Source organism: Pinus tabuliformis, chromosome 7 (assembly GCF_031772625.1).
Source record: "Pinus tabuliformis cultivar Carrire ecotype Pingquan chromosome 7, CPIR1, whole genome shotgun sequence".
Taxonomy (NCBI): Eukaryota; Viridiplantae; Streptophyta; class Pinopsida; order Pinales; family Pinaceae; genus Pinus; species Pinus tabuliformis.
The window spans coordinates 1449924170-1449930701 of NC_142293.1; positions in this window are offsets into that span (position 1 = coordinate 1449924170).

Genomic DNA, 6532 nt, shown 5'->3' on the forward strand with positions numbered 1-6532 from the left:
GTGGTTTTCTCCTCTGTAGTAGGAGCATCATCATATCTCTTTCCTTTCTCACGAGATTTAGATTTACAGTTCCTTTTGAAGTGCCCTTCATTTTCGCATTTCCAGCACACCTTTACAGGTTTCCCTGGAGATTTAGATTTCCCTCTAGATTTAGATCTCCCACTTGAGGACTTATTTTTGTTTCTGTTATGGGAATGTCCTCATACAGACAAGGCATTACCATTCCGGCCCTCCATATTTTTCCATCTCATCTCCTCCGACAGCAAGGATGAGACTATTTCACCATACTGCAAGGCAGTTTCATTGCTACCTATTGCAACAACCAAACTATTCCATGAATCTAATAGAGAACGCAACACACTGATGCACTTATCTTCATCTGAGATTTTAATATCAATAGATAATAACTGGCTTACCACAGTATTAAAGGCATTCATATGCTCTGTCACCTAGTCTCCATCTTTCATCCTCAGGTTATACATCTTTTTCCATAGGAACAATTTATTCACCAGAGACTTAGATTGGTACAAAGTCCCTAACTTGTTCCACAAATCCTTCACCAAGGATTCCCCTGATACATTCAACAATACTGAATCTGAGACACACAATCGTATTGTGCTCTTTGCCTTCTGATCCAACTTCGCCGAGTCTTTAGCTAACATTGCTTTTGGTTATTACCTGGATCTACCACAATCCACTGATCTTTATCCACTAACAAATCCTCCAATTTGAGTTTCCACAAATCAAAACTCTATTCATTAAATTCCTTGATCTCTATCTTTCCACTTCTCGCCATCTTCTTTCACCACAAGAATCGATCCCGCAAATCTCCCACTGAACAGAGTCTACCACAAGCCCGAGCAAAACCCCTCAACAGCAAATGCATCCCCTTGAAGCCAAAACATCTCTGATACAAAATGTAGGTTTTAACCTCGTACATAAATTACTTGCATACAAATACTAAAAAGAGAAAATAAATAATGGCGAGAGCATAAAACATAAAAAAAATATACATAGATATTTTCCCCCGGATCCCAAAATCGGATACAAGATTGATTTTTCATTATATTATTTTCAATGTTACAATACACACACACACACACACACACACACATATATATGTATATATATATATATATATACATGCCGAAGCATCCATAAACCCCAATCCATTAACCCTAGATTAGAACATAATCGTAGTTTCCTTGACTGGATCTACAAAATACCATTGATAGGAAACTACCATGCCCAAAACCATGTGCGAAATCCATGCACAAAACCATAGGTAGGTCCACCCACCTAATATAGGGTCCAAAAAAAAGTTTCCCAGGGCATTGCCTCGGACCCCGTGCAAGGGGGCTACCGCCCCCCTGCATACCCCCCGATATGGGGGGCAGCCTCCCCCCCTGTGACCCCCCAGCGCATGGGGTAGCCTTGGAAAGAATATAACACACACTCAACATTGAGTCTGCTTACATCGCTTGAGTACCTTTCCTAGGTTTGCCAAAGTTTCTTCAAAAGAAGCACCATAGGGAGTGAAATCATCCATGTAAATTTCGAGGTTGTCATTAATAAAATCAAAGAATATTCCCAATATTTCCTGTTGGAGGGTGGAAGGTACATTGTAAATTCTAAAAGGTAGGACTCAATATGTAAATTTCCCTAGGGGAAAGTATAAATGTTCTAATCTTGATCTTCAGGAGCTATCTAGATTTGGTTATATCCACTAAATCCATCAAGGAAAGAAAACAATTTCTTCCTAGTGAGTGTGTCAAGAACCCGGTCAATAAAGGGTAAGGGAAAATTATATTTCTGGGTAGCTTTATTTAATTCCCTATAATCAACATAGATCCTCTACTTTCCATTTTTCTTTGGGACTATTACTAGTGGGGATACCCATTGGTTGTGAGAAATTGGATAAATAAACCCGACATCCAATAGCTTCTGCAATTCATATTTAACAATGTTTTTCAAAGCAAGATTCATTCTCCTTTGAGCCTGGAAAACATGATGACACTCTTCTCTTATGTATATGTGATGGGTACATAAGTCTGGATGGATTCCCTTCATTTCTGTATATTCCCAAGAAAAGGATTCCATCTCTTTCCTGAGAATTCACAATAATTGTTCAGTTTGAGAGGATGATATATTGGGGCTAATATTCAAGGTTTTCCCTAAATCAATCTACACTGGAACATTTCTATGGACTACTGTGATAGGAACACTTTCAGTTTCCATTTATGTTTTACTAGCTTCTTTGGTGACACAACTGATAGCAGTTTCCAACAATCATTGGGTCGGGCAAGAAACAAAGCTAGAATTGCTAATAAACTTGCTAATAAAATCATGTTCCATTTCTTCCTTAAAACAAAGAGATTTCCCAACGCTAAGAATTATTCTAACATCTTTATATTCTGGTTCATATTCATTCCAAAACGGTGACTCACGTTCTGGACTAGATTCAGATTTGACCGATGGGCTTGGTTCCGCGAGGGGGTGGGGGGGTAAAGAACAAGATTCTTCATAATTTCCCCATTCGATATTACCATGTTTCCAGAACGACACCCAATGTAGGCATCAGGTGTAGTGAGACATGGTCGTCCCAAGATTAACAACTCTCCCCCCACTCATGATTGAGTGTGTAAGACTAAGAGATCGACAAGGTATTCCCAAGAATCCATGGAAATGATCACATCTTCTAGTTTCCCTACTGTTTTTAGGGTGGATTGATCTGAAAGTTCTAGAACCATTGGAGTTGCTTTAAGGTCGAATAGGCCAAGAGAAATCATGGTTTTGAATTTATAACATTAATTTCTACCCCAAGGTTTACTAGAACATTTGGGATGTTAACACAATTTATTTGAATTGTAAGGATCGGGTTACCTAGGTCATATTTGACAGGTGTAATTTTTCCTAACATCATGTCTACAATCTACCCATTATGTGGAAAATGAGTGGTTCTTTTGGCTTTCTCCCAGGTTTCTTCAAGCACAAATCCCTGATATTTTTAGCATAAATAAGAACATCTTTCATAGCTTGGAGCAATAGAATTTTAACAAATAGATTTTGTAGTTCTTCTAAAATATCAAACTCAGGTTGAGGAACAAGTTTACTCAGAGATAATCTCTCAGGATAGGATGGTCCTGTGTGACTCCTTTGAGTAAAAATTGTTTTAGTGGTGGGTTGTTGTACTACTTCACTTGAAACAACAATTTGTGTTGATTTACCACTAACTAGCCCGGAGGAATGTATGATTTATGATTCTGATGTCAAGGCTTAACCCTTAGTTTTCTCAATGATTATTATCGAAGTAATTGTATTCACCACTCACCCGAATCTAAGATTCAACTCATTACATTATGAGTTGGTGATACAATAACTAGGAAGGCTGAGTGCTTCAGTTTGTTGGACACCCTTATTATTCGGATTTGGATTTGTCTGAATAGGAAGCTGAGGACAAAGAGGATCGTAGGTAGAGGCATTCAGTGGGAGTTGTAATTGTTGCTATGTTGGTGGTTGTGGAGATGAATTTGCAGGAAAAGGGGGCCCACGCCAGCTTTGAGACCAAGAAGGATCTTGGCCAAGCTAAGGTGACCATGTATGCCATGGTGTGGGGTACTGATAATATTGTGGCCATAATGGAGGGGGAAATTGTGCAGACTGAGACCCATAATTTTTATTCCAATTATTAAAGTATTGAGAAGGGACTTGATTCATATTCTAAGGTCGAGGTTGCCACAAATTCCTTGGCCCCATGAAATAGACCTATTCCACCTCTTTGTTTGTTCCTTGATAGACTATTTCAACCCAGGAAGTGATGGACACATTCTTGTGGAGTGATCTTATTCTAAAATTGCATAGATTTCGATAATATTAAGTGGACACTCTTTTAGAGGGTATTTCCTTCTACATGGTGGGAAAAAGACAACCATTTCCTTCTCAGCTTCATCATGTTTTACCTGCAAAACATCTAGCTATGAAGATAATGTACTCATAATATCATTCCTTAGATTGTCTGGAAAGTTTCCAATTTCTTCTTTTGCGACCCCACTACTGGATGATTTGAGAGTTCTACTATAAGTCTCTTGTGTTCCTTTCATGTGCCTCGCAGCTCCTCGTGAGAATTTGACACACAAATCACAAATGGTATCAAAATTTTCCTTTGAGACATCCCTGTTTCCCACCAAATTCAGAAGTTCTAGAGATTCTTCTCTCAATGCATGGAGAAAAATTATTTTTAAAATATCTTTATCCAAATCACTATGTCCAGATGTCTGCAAGCTATATTTAAAACATTCCATGAAATCCTCCATATTCTCATCCTCCTTCTGCATTATCTTGAATATTTCTTCCTTGATATCCCGAGACCTACATAGTCCTGATATTTTTCAAGGAACGCTTGCTTCATGTTGTCCCATGTTGTAATAGAATTTCCTCCTAGACCCATAGACCATTGCAACATTTTTCCTTTCAAAGTAGCAGGGAATATCTTCAAATTTTGAGCATCTGAGATATAATCATATCCCCAGATAGACAACATCTAACTCGAAGAGGAATGCATACGAGTCTCCGGAAGAGAGGCCATGAAAATTAGGTAGTGTTGTTAGGGGAATAATATTCATATGTGCATCGCATCTAATTTCTCCAATTGGGAATTCAATTGTAGAATTTTTATTGGCCATGAATATCCTCCAGCATTCACTTGGAATTTCAGCAGGTTATGGCTGCTCAATAATGCGCGGTCGATTTTGTTTTACAACACTTCCTCAATCAGGTGGAGGGTTTACTTCTCCCTCCCATTCTTCCTCTAGATCCACGACACTTAAGTATTCATATTATTGAATTCTTATTCCTCTTATCTAAGCTTTTCTTCCGGTGTTGAAGAAGGCTTTTGTTGTGAGGTTGGCTGGGTATTAGATTTTGTTTGAGATCTTACCTTGACAACGCCTCAGGATGAAACCCCTAATTCAGCTCTCGAGATAATTTCCTGAATATAGGTAATTCTACCTAGATCCTTTCTTCCTCAACCTCTACCAGATGTGAGTTTTGGAGGTATCCCTCTCCCTCTTGGCTTTGTTTCCCTGTTTATAAAATCTAGAGGAAAAAGAATTAAATCAAAACAATCAATTCAAATACAATTCTAATGCTCGGGTCTTGGTGAAAGGGTTGGCATAGAATTCGCCCTACCAGGACGAGAGAGTGGGTACGAAGGTCAATTATTTTTGCACTTTTGTGCCTTTGATAGCCTCCCCATAAACGACGCCAAAATGTTGGGGTTCTCAATATCGACTTATAATTTAGCCCCTCGTTACATTTATTATCAACATGGAGTTCATCTAGTTGTTTCAAGGTTATCTTGCAAGGTCTATGTAGGATACAGGTTCCCTTCCCAGTACTGATCATCTAAGAAATACTCACAAATTCGTTAACCCAAAAGAATTCTAATTCAATACAACATTATCTGTCTAAGATAACAATGACAACAACGAAGGCATAAATAATAATATTAACAACAACTCTAAGTAACAAAAATCCTAAATAATAACAAAAAGGAATGAACCACGATAATAAAAATAACAACAATACAAATAATAACACACATAACTACCACACAAGCTTATTCCAATGACACTGATTGAAAGAGTGGACCCACCTCTTCGATCAGGGTTGTGGCCAAGGAATTATAAACCTCACAAAATTAATGATATGTTGTTGCTCTTATTAAATTGCATAAAGAGTTACAAAATGTAAGTGTGGCTAATACACATAGGAAAAGAGATGATCCCATGTATTTCCATGTGTGCCATACTTATACGCAATTGGAATTACATGAATAACATGACTGACAAACTCAAAAATCAGTGGTAATCCAGAATATCCCAAAAATATACAACCATTTAACAAGTACAAAACATGCTGAAAAGATAGTAACAATGTTTGATCTGCCAACTATACAAGCAGTTGGTTAGTTGATAGCTTAATCCTCAAATAGTGGAACTGGTCCATAGTTAGCAACATCGTGACAATTTTTTCTTCACTAAAGATGGTATCATGTTTGAATTGTTGAGTAATCTGCAAAAGAATCTTGTCAGCAAGTCGTTCAAATATCAATCTCCTATGACTGTCGCTTAATTAATAAAAAATTCAAGAAGACATGCCATAAAGGTGCACCTTCAATAATCAAGATGAAAATTAACCTCATAGACACCAAAAATGGATATAAAGTAGGTAAAAAGGGATAGATTCGAGTGGGTAAAAATAGGCAATTCCATCAGCCAACAAATGTGTCGCCTGTGGATAGCCACTGAAGGATTTGGGAAAATTTATCTATCATCACATTCCTCTGTCATTCAAGGGCTTCCTCAAGAAATATTTTGAAAGGATATCCTACTCCCTCATCTTTCTTTCTCTCCACCCTTGGTGAATTGACTCAAAGGCCAAGTGATATGAGAGAACCCCAACATGAACCTGCGCTAGAAATTGGCAAAACCAAAAAAGATGTGGAGCTCTGTTAGAGTGGTTGGGGCTGTCC